General features: G+C 38.1%; 1 long non-coding RNA gene across 1 annotated transcript; it reads left to right on the forward strand.

Annotated features, from left to right (window-relative positions):
* The first annotated feature begins 4,672 nt into the window (after positions 1 to 4,672).
* Positions 4,673 to 5,071, forward strand: LOC126410569 (uncharacterized). The gene is made up of 2 exons (XR_007574798.1): positions 4,673 to 4,740; positions 4,824 to 5,071. It is a non-coding gene; the product is annotated as an uncharacterized LOC126410569 (long non-coding RNA).
* Positions 5,072 to 12,409: the final 7,338 nt, after the last annotated feature.

The raw sequence follows: 12,409 nt of genomic DNA on the forward strand, positions 1-12,409 counted from the left end.
CATCAATGCGCATTTTGGTATTTGGTTGGACGTTTATTTTTGTATATTTTTTTGTTACAAATACTATTACTTTCTTATTTTCTTGAATTTGTTATTAGAAAATATTGTTGAATAGATCAATCCAAGGTTTATTATTATTATTATTATTATTTTGGGCGACCTTAGGATCACTTGGTTGTCGTGGTCAAAAGATTATCTAAGGTATCAAATTTTTGGCACATTTCTAGGAGCATATTTTTCTTAGATGATGGGAAAAGGGAAACACGATTCTCAAAAAAAATTACAAAGTGCATCTTTACAATTTTTATATATAAAGTGAGTAGCTTTTGCTCTAACACTTTTATTGCTGAGGCTAATATTATAGTATTTTATCGTGACCAATCTAGCTCAAGTTGCACCAACTTGCCATGAATATTCTGGAGTTTAGGTTTCAAGTTTCAACGTTTACAAGGTAACTTTTTTTCCCTTCATGCGAGGAGAATATAGCAGATATTTAGTAGTTAATACCCTCTCTCTCTCTCTTTTTTTCTTTATCTTTCTCCTTCTTTAGCCACCTCTGACCGGCTTTTCTCTCTATCATTCACCCATAACATACCTTTAGGTTCAGTTCTGCATCACACATTTGAAAGAACATTTTTTCTGACATGTCGACCTTCATCCACCTGACCCACATTGTCCTAAACATTGCTTCTTTTTCGCTTATTTCGTGTACTACTTCTTTTACTTTTGCCTTGTGTTACTATGCTACTTTTAAGTCGGTTGTTCCATGGCTTTCCTATCATGCCTTTTGGTTCTCTTGCCCTTGTCACCTCGTGCCATGGTTTTCACTTTGTGCATTTTTACTAGCCACATCAACACCTTAGATCATCTCCATCTAGCTAGTCAGTGTTTTCTTTGTCTTTCTATTTTGAAGTTGAGGTATATCTTTTTGTCTAGTCTTTCCTCCTCCATACTCTCCCATCTCCTCTCATTCTGAGGAAGCTTTTCTTCTTTTCACCTTAACCTTTAGTCAGCAGTAGGTGGCATTTGACTTGGCGGTCTTGGCTCATTTGTTGATGGTGGCGGGTTTGAGAAGAGCACAATAATCGCATGTTTATGAACAGAGTAGAGAGTGCCGCTTTTGTTGGATGTATTATAAAGGCAGCTGTCCACTTTGCCTTTTGCATTGGTTGCAGGATTACTTCCACCTTGGATTAGCTCGCTCAATCCCTCTTCCTCTTGTTTTTTGTTCTCTGATTTTTGTTTCTGCATGTTTTTTCGCTCTTGCTTTCTATGCTATTTTTCTTTTGCTGTTTCTATTACTTGTTGTTTGGTGACGTCTTATCAATGCTTTTGCGACTCTTTATATATATATATATATATATATATATATATATATATATATGTGTGTGTGTGTAGACACACACATATGATAGGCACATGCAAGCGCGCTAATTCATACCTTACACAAGGCTTTAGTGCACCTGGTTAAATGAATAACTTTTAGTTGGAGATTTTGTTGTTCAACACTTAGAACTTGTATATCCTGCGATAGGGAGATTTTGCCGGTGGACAAGGAAATGTAAAGAGCTTCAATCAAAACAATATCCCTATTCCGTGGGACAATCAAAACAAAACCTATTGCCTATTCAACGTTTGGCATATTAAAAAACACGAACAATTTTTCTTGTTAACATACACACACATATTTATAAATATGATGCCAATGCTGGAAACTATTGATAGTTAAAACTTAAAAGTTTATCTCTCAAAGTGCAATAAACTTTTGTTAAAGACACATTTTTATTTTTATTCATTCTTTATATAATTCTAAAAATAAAAGTATATACTTCCAAGTGTGTCTCGCCTAAGTGCTCATAATCAGTGAAGCTGGCAGCATCACGTGATGAACTGGAACTCAAAGTCGGCCATCCATGAGTTTGATACAATTTTCCTTTGTTTCTACCTGTTTGGTCTTAATAGATTGATCAAGTGCGCCTGCTTTTCTTCTCTTTTGGAGAAAAAATGACGATAAGGTTTGAGACTCACAAGTGGTTGGGACTTTTTTCACTTTGCTATCATTTTCTTCTTTCCGTTTTCGAGAAGGCAAGCACAGCATGGGTCGTGTCTGGGTTCTCTGGTCTACCTTTCGCCAGTCAGGGTCAGTGCTAGCTAGCTTTATACTTCCCTTTCGGTCTCACCATTACCAAATAATTTTGGCTTCATATTCTCTTAAGACACGGACTTAAATCACTCATTCGCCGTTTTTTTGGGTGGTAAGATGAAAAACTCCGAAGAATATAACTATGGTGATTAACCATTAAAAGGTGTAGTTTTTTTTTCTGTTGAAAGAGAGCATAGTTGAAGCACATAAGCTGAGGGCAAGACATAAGCTTGTCGAATTTATCGCCAATTTTTTGAGCAGATTCATGGAATAGTTTTGTTGTTATTTCCATTGCCGAACGGCCCGATAAACGAGTTTAAGCTCCAATGTCTTCTCTATCATCTAAACTTAACTTACCAAAGTGAAAGCCAATAATTCAACAAGTATAAGCCAAAACATTTTTGTATCTAAAAGCACAATGTTGTTGGGGGGACTCACATTAATTAGTGGAACCCATTTGCACATTGCTATGCTACTATTGGAGGAAAAGGTCCTAGAGCATGCTCGGCTCGGTCAGTAACTTGAGTGGTGGATCCCATAGAGCCCACGGGCCGACCATGGGGAGGGAGACACCCCACCTGAGCCCCTTTGTGTTGTCAACATCACCGTGTTTGGGCAGTCTGCTAAAGCTCGAAGTGAAGACGCTTCGGGTGTGGGTTATGTGTGGGCAATTGCTCACATGGATCCTAAAAACTTTTTTATTTTTACGTTGATATTTCTGAATAATTTTTCTCATTTACAAATTGGTGCCTTTTAAAAATTTAAAATTGAATAGATTGTGTCACTTAGCTAGAATTTTGTAGAGTGTGACCCGATTGCCCTTTCCGATAAATTTAATTTCGGATCGATAAGTTCTTGATCCGGAACCAGCCAGTGAAAATTAGATCATCCCCACTAGGTCCAGCAAATTTTTTAGGTCTGTTAGGTGCATAATCCCTTAAAATTGTGAAATTTTGTGGTCCAAACAGGCCCCGGCCCATACTTGTTTGGCAGTTTCAGAGTTTTAGCAACTTGCTTTTGACAAAGAGTCTTGCTTTTTCTACATAAAGAAAAGTTGGTAAACTGCTACGAGATCTTTTGAGCTCATTTGGGCCTGTATTGAAGATGGGGATGTTTGATTTCCTTTCTCCAAAGCAGGTTGATGGATTATTTTGGGGTAAAATATAAGGACAATTTTAACTTTGTTGGGAAAGTGATCGTTACCTACCCTACTGACGCAAAACATGTATTATGGCTTTCCTTTCCACTTTCTGTGGGGGGGACCGAACTCATGGCAAGAAAAGCCAAACACGGGTTTAAGTTTTCATGGAAAAATTACTCCTCAATAGTTGTTTGTGTCCCTAGTCAATTCCTTTGCCGGTGAAAACTCGCATCACCTGTCCATTTTCCCAAGGTTCCCGATTATGAACATATGGTGCGACTGCAGAGTCTTGACTCTCAAATCATTTTCAATTTCTCACTGAGAGTGACTCTTCATGGAAATGAGATATGACTCGCCAACATGGGGAAATTAAAGCCCAAAAATAACATCAGTTTTCTTTTTCCCATAATTAGGGCTGCACAACGAGTCGAGGCAACTCAGGCTCGACTCGAACTCGCTCGACAAAGCTAGGCTCGAGCTCGACTCATTTATAAATGAGTTGAGTTCGAGCTGAAAGTTAAACTCGAATCAATAAACGAGTCGAGTTCGAGTTGCAAGAGCTCGACTCGTTTAAACTCGACTCGACTCGTTATATTAAATCAGTTGAATTGAATGAATCGGTTCGAGAAACCGGTTCACCGGTTTAGGGTAAAAACTTTCTCATTCTTCCTTCTTCCCATCTGCTCTCTCTCTTCCGCTGGACCGCTGCTGACTGCTACCTTCTGGCCCTTTCTCTTGCCGATTTTGCAGCCCGTTGGACCGTTGTTGCTGCCTTCTCTCGCCGCTTTCGCTGGACCGCTGCTACTGCCTGCTGCCTTCTCAGTTCTCTCACCGCTGCTGCCTTCTCTCGCCTTTCCCCTATGGGCACTACTCCTTTGGACTGCAAATGATAAGAGTACGACGACATTCTGGTTGAGGAGTGTTCTGCTTCCCACCTAGGTTTACAAGCAGCTATAACCCCAAGAACGGAAAAAAAGGAAAGAGGCTTAAAAGCCGCTTCCTGTATCTCCTTTCCCCCTCCCATCTTTTCATTAGGTTATACTTAAAAAAAGCTAAGAAGGTAAGTTAAGTAATAAACATCGTAGTAATTAACTCTTGGCATGATGTTGAAAGATCACATCTATTTGATCCCGAACAGCCATTGTTTGATTTGAGTGAGCTGATAGATGGTTTAAGATATGGTCATGAATTTTGTGGTCTTTTGGTGTTTGGTTACACCAAATTCAATCAACGCGAGTGACTGATAGACATACTCCAGCACCAGTCTTTGTCCTATCATCACTTGTCTGTTCCGCTCTTGCTTTGCGAAATCAAAAGCATATAACAGTGATATAACTCAATATTCTACGTATAAAAGAGTTATTTCTACTTACCATTAACCAGGTGGATGGAGCTGCTGTTAGTAGGTATGAGTATAACGATGAGGTTGCTAGATGCGGCCGTTTTCGCAGAGAAGGTTAGAACCATTTTTTTTCCGGACTGTTGTCTGTTTCGAGATATGGAAAACTGCATTAACTGTGAAATATCTTTTCGCAATAGGAACGCAAATTTTTGTCACCATAGATTAAGCACCAACTTACTATAAACAAGCTGGGTCGCCATGCTCCATTCTGAAAGAAGAGATCAGGACCTGACTGGGAGATGGGTGCAACGCCCTTATATGTGACCAACTTTCTTCTGAAGGAATTGCCGGTAAAGTGTATCATCTTCTGAAAACAGTCAGAAGAGAAACCTGAGGCGTGTCCTTTTCATTTACCTTATCATGTAGAAGTAGTTTTGTTGGAAAAGCTGTTGAATAATTTAGCAATTGTGGTTGCCGGAAAGAAAGGCCTCCCTCACTTGTCCCACCGGAAGAAGCAACTTCTTTAACTTCCATGGACACCGGCTCGAGTCAGTGAGCGGTAGGTGGTTGGTTGGTCGCTAGTTTAAGTGGCATGGTCGTCCACAACCCTTTTGCCAATGGAAGATAAGCGATGCATTAGTTAATCAGCTGCGCAGGCTCCAATTTAGGCACTGATGTAACCCTGGATCCTAATAGCAGAAAGAGGGAAGGGCTCTGCCTCTTTCTCAGGCGGCCGTGGCCATGACACTGACATAAGAAACATCAAGGAATTCACCAACCTTAGAGACCGGTTCATGATGGAAGGATTTTCCTTTGAACGGGATTAGCTTTTGTGGAACTTAACAATTCTTGGCAGGTTTCCTTTAAATGAAATTGGTCATTCTAAAAAAGATAGATGTTTTTTGGGAGGGAAAATTGGTGTATCCAACTTGGTGAGTTTGATTTAAGCTCAAGCTCGAGTAAATTCAGTTCTATATTCTGCTTCTCCTAAAATAGTTTATGGAAATAGTGTTTCGATTGTTACGAATCCCGGAAATTGATTTCAGATGGCTGGACGGCCAATATATATTCTTACTGATGTTCTAAAACCTAGAACAAAATTGTGTGATTTGATTAAAAAGAGAACAGTGAGTGTTTGCAAGCATGTTTCAAGCTGGATGATCGTAGCCGCCAGCTTGACAATCGAAAAGCTTTTTCTGCAAATCTTTGTAATTTGTACTTCAGCTTTTGTTAATGGGCAGAAAAGGAGATATTCTGTGAAACTTGAACATGTGTGTGAGAGAGAAAGAGAGGGGTTTTCTTTTGCACAGTGCGGCTAGAAAGGGAAAGAGGGTAGGCCTTCCTTTTCTGCAGACTAGCTGTGCATGAAAATTACAATGCATTGCAGTTTCAAGATTTAAATGGTTTTTTCTTTTTTCCTCCTTTCTGACAGAACTACTTTACATTAAGGAAAAGAAGGCAGATAAGTTGCCCCTGATACCAAGCCTTTGTCGTCTTCATTCAAATTGAATGCTTTTAATTAAGTAGAATTTAGGCTTCTTTTTTATCCAATCTCTATCTGTTCTGCAACAAGACGGCACCACTAGTCCATTATAAGAAACGAAGCTTCCTTCTCTGCAATCACGTTCTTCTTCCTGTAAATGTTCACCTCCATAATAAAAAGGAAAAAGGAAGACCTTATCCAAATCAACGTATCTCTCTGATGAAGTATATGAACAATAGCAGAACGGCGGAAAGTTAGTAGATAGCAGAGGCAGGGCCACATGGTATCAACCTTCACGTACTCAGAATTCTCAAGATAAGGACTGCCCACATTGAGTTGAGCCTTGTGCCAGTCTTCACCTAATTTAAATTTCTAGCTCGGCCGCCGGTAGATAATGAAAACTAATTGGCCGGGCTAGGTTTCGGAGTTTGTACCTCATCCATGTTTTTTTCTTTCGTTTCAATTATTTGGCGACACTTGTTATGCTTTTAAACTGGCGGCCAGCACAAAAAACGATGATCAAGAATCAGAAGCAAACTGTGTGACTTGAAGCAAGAAGAATTCAAGCCTCTCCATACCAGGTCTGCAGAACAATCGAAGATATTTCGAGCTCAACCAGGGCTCCAACACAAAGTAAGCAACAGCCTAAACTTTTATAGATGTAAAAAGCCAAGCTCGCATATTCTCATTTTGGTCCTAACTAAGTTTGATTGAGCTCAAGTAACTCTCTGAAATGTTCTTAGAAAAAAACCATTTATAGGTCTTAGCAGACAAAAGAAGCTATCAGACTTAAAGAGTTTGAGATTTCACAAGGGAGATGCAAGATGCAAATGCCACCTGCTGAATTTGGTGATTTTTTGCCCTTTTTTTTTCCTGCGTTCCCTTTGACAAGTTTAATTGCATAAGTTAGAGTAAACTTGCTTCGAGTCTGTATGTCAGATTATGCAATTCAGCATAGCTTGAAGAATAGCCCAACCTCTACCATTGAATGCCCAAGCTAGCTCTGCACATTCATTCAAATGATAGCTAGAGCTTAAGCAAAACACCAAGCAGCTTTCGCTTCATTCCCTTCCTCACCTCTACCCACATTCAACACCCTTGTCCATTTGTACTTGTAGAAGCCATTTCTTTTCTGCTAGTCGATTCTCTAGCCTCTCCTGCAAAATTGATCCATGATGTGAATATATCTGTGAATATGTGTGTGTGTGTGTCTGTATATGTGTTGGTGAGTGAGAGAGAGGAAAAACATGTCTGGTTGAAACAAGACCTGTCTTTTACAGAGCAGAGACAAGCTTTGCCATTAGCAAATAACTTCATGAACTAGGCTCTGATCCACTTCACCAAATTGAACCCAAAAAACTCTCACTTTTTCAGTTCTCACTGTATTCGAATCTATAGTCAACAAGAGTAAGAGCTGTTACTTTCACTTTGCTAACATGTTACATGTTTTACTTTCACTTGTACTATTGCAAAGAATAAAAATTCAGGAATTTGATTAATTTGCATCGATCATGTGGTACTAGCAAGCAAGGGACCTTTTATGGAGGACAATCTTTTTTACCTATGCATATGAACAAATATGGCCCACAAACATAGGACTATGGAGAGGTGTCCATACCTGAATGGCAGGCAGATTACTTTTCTGAGATGCATTAGAACCAGTACAGCATTGGTGACAGTACATACCTTATTCAGGAAGCCCATGCTTTCTATCTTTTTCCTTTTCCTTTAAAACGCTTCTTCTTTTTCTTTTCCTCTTTCTCTTTCCCTTTCCCCTCCTTTCACAAAGTCTACTAATTGTGTTTTCCTAAAGTTGTGATGGAACCCAAGTGTAGTACATGCAGTAGGGTCAGAAATACAGCAGTAATACTGTCAAAAAAATTCGGTATCTTTCTCAGCTTTTTGCTCCTAAACTTGAGAACAGGTCTCACTTTCTGAAGTACATGCAGGGGCCTGTGCTTGCCACCATCTGCTAACTAGGGTTAAATGTGGAGTTAACAGAATTTAGTGACAGTAAGACCCATCAATGTATAAGCAAGTTTTCAACTCCAAAAGTAATTGGATGAGTTCAAGCAAAGCATAGCTCCAAGTTCATATCGATAAGTTCTCTGATCAATAGTTCTTCGAAACTACGTGGCGCTATACAAAAAGAAAAATCAGAACCATGAAGATCATTTTTCAGAATAGGGAATAAAGCGTGGACAAGATGAAATTTTCTCAATTAGAAAGTAATGTCCTTCGACATCATAGGATCATGTGCATGTTAAGAGAAAGTAAAACTCTTAAAAAGACGAGACTTTTTCCTTCCTTCACAGGGTAATTCAGTATTAAAAACACACACTGACACATAGGGATGTCAATATATCCGATTTGAATCGGGTATCCGACCGATTCAATCCGATCCGAAAAAATCGGATATGGATAAAAATTTAATATCCGATTAAGAAATCGGATCGGATTCGGATTTAATAAATGACATGCGATCGGATTCGGATATACATGAATATCGGATCGGATTCGGATCGGATTCATTTTTAGACAAATATCCTCTATCTAATACTTAGAAAATGGCAAAATCTGGTTCAAAATTCGGATTTGGATTCGGATTCCGATATAAATATAAAAATCGAATTCAGATTGGATTCGGATTGTAAAATCGGATTTCGGATTCATATATGACTTTGATTTATTCGAATTCGAATCTGAATATATGAATATCCGAAAAAGCGGATATGATTAAAATGTATTCGATCCGAATCTGATCGGTTGACATCCCTAAGTCACACACACAAATAAAAAGAGAAAAAAGAGAAGCCAACTAATCTTTCGTATCTACCACATTGCAACTCGATTTTCTATATATTACAAAATGACCTTCAACTATTCCTGTATGATAAGTCCATGGATTCACTTATTATATATTTCAAATACCTTATCTAGACAGAACAATTTCCGCGTTATATGCTAGCACGAAAAACCATCTTCCCACGGTTTAACTTGAGGGGCATTCCTGTCCATTTATAAAGGTAATTTTTATCCACACTGTTTTTACTTTTTACCCAACAGGGGTATTCTGGTCATTTTCACACTTAGCCTCTTCTTATAAACCATAACATATAACCTGATGCTAGAAATATGGAGTCTTGTAGGAACCCCCAATAAATATTGGAATTCAAATAACAGGTTAAAATTAAGGACACAGAATGTATCGTCAACATGTTTCCTCCATTAAATATATTTTGGAGTTAGGTGCATCGTAACAATAAAGCTGAGAAAACAGCGAGGGCATAACGGTAAATGTGGTTGAACAGCATTTAAGAAAATATCCTGCTGGGGTGTGCTTTCCAAATGCTTTGCTGTAAAATGTCATCAAAGGTGTTCCAAAAGCACTGCAAAGAGCTTCTCTTATTTAAATCATGTCAGTGGTCAAATTACCAAATTGTCCAGAGCCTGGGAAAAGAAACTTTTCCTCGCTAGCCTGCCTTTCAAATTTAATTCAGACTTTCAGTATTCAGAATTTTCATCTGCGGTTCAACTTTTGCAACTACTTTTTAAAAGTAGGTTTCACATTTGTTAATTTTTCCATATTAGGGTCATTCAGTTTTTGGGAACTGCCAAATGGCTGCTCGAGGTTGGTGAGTCACCAAGTTAATAAAAGGAGAAATTTAAATTCGTCACCATCCTTTAGCTATAATCTCTTGAACGAGCCTCAACGTTTTACTTCAGCGCAATTTACTTAAAACCTGCCAAACAATAAAATGTTGCTTTTGCACTTACTATGAAGAACAGAACAAGTATTATAATTTCCTTGTGGGACTTGGTTAATCCTAATGGTGTGTTTGATAGCTTCTGATATCATATTAAGGTTGATCTGTAATCCCTTACATGTAAAACAGTTGAAATGGTAGGCCCCTTTTGGAATTACACCAAAAGTAAGCACCGATTTGGAAAAGTGCCTTGTTTAAATGTTCTCAAAAATCTCCACTTCTGACATCAAAGTTTGAAACAGGAGTGTTTGTTTTATGCTGTGAATTGTATGCAGCATGATGATATCATCATCTTCACCTTTCAAAGAAAAAAATGAAGTTATAAATATTGGAAGCACCGATCTGTGATGTAAACACTGTTTAATCTGAGAATGAGAACATTATACACCTTTCTTGGTTTAAGAAACATGGTATGATTGAAGATGTTGTTTTCGAATTTAATAATCAAATGCCAATTGTGATTACACTATGTTATCTGAAATAATAAGTTAGCATTCTTATAATATGTATTCCAAGAACATAATGTTTGAAACACTTTTAGAATTGCATCTTGAATGACACAATACCATATTTCAAAACCCTTGGAGAAGAGTCTCTCTCCTCACATTGTGATTCAATGGTTTTACTGGCAATGGATGCTTGAATATTGTGCAGTTAATGATCGAGGAGAGGCCTGGAGCGCGTTTGATCCATGGAACAAAATACAAATGTGGGATGAGCAGAACACACCTAAGCGCTATTTTATTTTTTCTTGCCCTTTCTATTGGAGTTCCTTTTATTGCTTTTTTTTTTGTACTCCACTTTTGCTAAAAGCTTGCATATTATTCCTTATGTTCTTTCATCTGCGACGGTGAAAAAAATTAATCAATCGACTATAAGCAGCAAAGCCTGTCATGTGTCGTTATATGATTGAGTCACCGTCATGATCATTCAATAAAAAGAGTTTAATTTTTTTTTTCAATGAAAGATTCACATGTGAAGTTTTTTTCTAAAAGTTTTTTTTTTTTAGGAAGAGTTTGTGATTCAAGCCCTAGGACATAATCCATATGAAGTCTCCAACATATAACCTTTTGCAAAAGAAGGATATTTGATGAAGGCAAATTTGAAATACATTTATCCTTTAAAGTAGCTAATGTATTGAAACCAATATTCTGAACTTGGTTTTCAAAAATCATGTAGAAGCTCATAATGCAGTTGCACAGTTTAGACCCTCAAGTAATAAAGCATGTATATAGCCAAAGCAGGTTACATGTAGAGGCAGAACCAAAAAAAAATTATGAATGGTGCTTAATTATAGTTTCAAAATTTTAACATGAGTTAAAATATAATTTTTTAAAAATTTTATATAAGTTAAATATTTTTTAAAAAATTACATGTAATTCTAAAAAAAAATTATGAGGGGCCGGGCCCCTATCTGCCCTTGGTTATTCAAGGGAAGTTGCCCTAAAGATAGAAAAAGATTACATTTTAGATTTTGAATATCCTCGAGTCGATCTACCCGCAATTTTTTCTTCAGTTTAAGCGAGAGCCCAAAAGCCAAAATTACATTTTCAAAGCCAAATAATATGATTTTTTTAATACCCTCATTTTTAATGAAATATATCAAAAGCAAGCCCAAGTTTCAAAAGTTTTTATACCACTACACCTCATATTTTGCAAAACGTGTTATTTGTTAAGGCATTTGGCATATGATGATAGGAAAGAATCTTTTGTCAGGGGATTTGAGGCATTTTTACTTTGATGGCTATATGTAAAACATTAAAAGTAAGCTTGTTTTTTATTATTTATTGTAAAATGGGGTGGCGCCACGGCAAGTCTTTGGGGCCATTTCCTTTCTTTGATTTTTTGGTGGCCAGTTGGGGGGAGGCGGGCCCCATGCCTTGACACTCAAGTGGAACTCGCATTTATGAGCTTTTCAACTTAAAAAAAAAAAAAAGTCTTGGAGCCAACCGTCTCCAACTCATGGAGCCGAGCTTTTCCACTTTGGATTCGAGATTTGGTGTCGAGAAAAAATAGTCCAACCCTTCCACCATCCACCTTTCGTTTTTTTTTTTTTTTTAAATTGTGAAATGTGATGGCTGTGCAACGGCTGGAATCGTGTCCAGAAAAAATTTACTGATGTTTGCTCACCTCAAGGTGGGTGACTCGCTGAGTCGCCTTGCAAATCGCCCGAATCATATCGGATCGTTAAACAAAATTAACCACAAACCAAGGTTTGGCTCGGCTCGCTCTTGACTCGCCCTTGACTTGGCCCGACTTACCTTTGACTCGGTCTATGAATCGCTCGATTCAAATTATTTTAAAACTTGAGACGAGTCAAATTACTGACCCGATGACTCGGTCGTCTGTCCATGCACGTTTGAGTCATGGATTTGGTGTTTTCGTTATTCTATATCCGAGAAATATTTCTTTCGACTCGAAGGTTAGGAACGGAAGCGGCACCCTTGTCAGTACACGTGGCTTGAATGAAGGAGGAGGACTGTATTTCAAGGTGGCTACCGAGAAACTTTGCCCTACTGTGAACCACCACGAA

This window comes from Nymphaea colorata, chromosome 11 (genome assembly GCF_008831285.2).
Source record: "Nymphaea colorata isolate Beijing-Zhang1983 chromosome 11, ASM883128v2, whole genome shotgun sequence".
NCBI classification, from domain to species: Eukaryota; Viridiplantae; Streptophyta; class Magnoliopsida; order Nymphaeales; family Nymphaeaceae; genus Nymphaea; species Nymphaea colorata.